The sequence below is a fragment of the Nematolebias whitei genome, chromosome 18 (assembly GCF_014905685.2).
Source record: "Nematolebias whitei isolate Nwh7 chromosome 18, NemWhi1, whole genome shotgun sequence".
Taxonomy (NCBI): Eukaryota; Metazoa; Chordata; class Actinopteri; order Cyprinodontiformes; family Rivulidae; genus Nematolebias; species Nematolebias whitei.
In genome coordinates, this window is record NC_056515.1 from 37,971,996 (window position 1) to 37,972,519 (window position 524).

Below are 524 nucleotides of genomic sequence, written 5' to 3' on the forward strand. Positions count from 1 at the left end.
AACAATAAATAAAACCAAAAGAACAGTAGCTAAAACCAACAAAATAGTAGATAATTCCAACAACATTGCAATTAAAATCACTGGAATAGTAGCTAAAACCTAAAGAATTGTGGATCAGACCAACAAAATAGCAGCTACATCCAATTGAATAGTAGCAACAAATAGTAAACAAAACCAACACAGTAGTAGCTAAAATCAGTGGAATAGTAGCTAAAACCAGAAAAGCAGTAGCTAAAACCAACAATAATAGCTAAAAATAACAAAATAGTTGATAAAACCAACAAAATAGTAGCTAAAATCAATAGAACAATAAATAAAAACAACATAACTGTAAAGAAAACCAACAAAATAGTAGCTAAAATCAATATAATAGTAAATAAAACCAACAGAACAGTAGTTTAACAACAGAAGAGTGGAAGGGGGAGACAACAAAACAGTAGCTAAAACCAAATGAATAGTAGCTAAAACCAACAAATGGTGGACAAAACAAAAAAGTAGCTCAAATCAATAGAACAGTAAATAAA

At 29.2% G+C, this 524-nt stretch overlaps 1 protein-coding gene across 1 annotated transcript in view; it reads left to right on the forward strand.

The window, feature by feature from the left end:
• The window catches only part of LOC119424326 (ectonucleoside triphosphate diphosphohydrolase 2), a 13,241-nt gene that overhangs the window by 433 nt on the left and 12,284 nt on the right, over positions 1 to 524 (forward strand). The gene's annotated exons all lie outside the window — the stretch shown is intronic.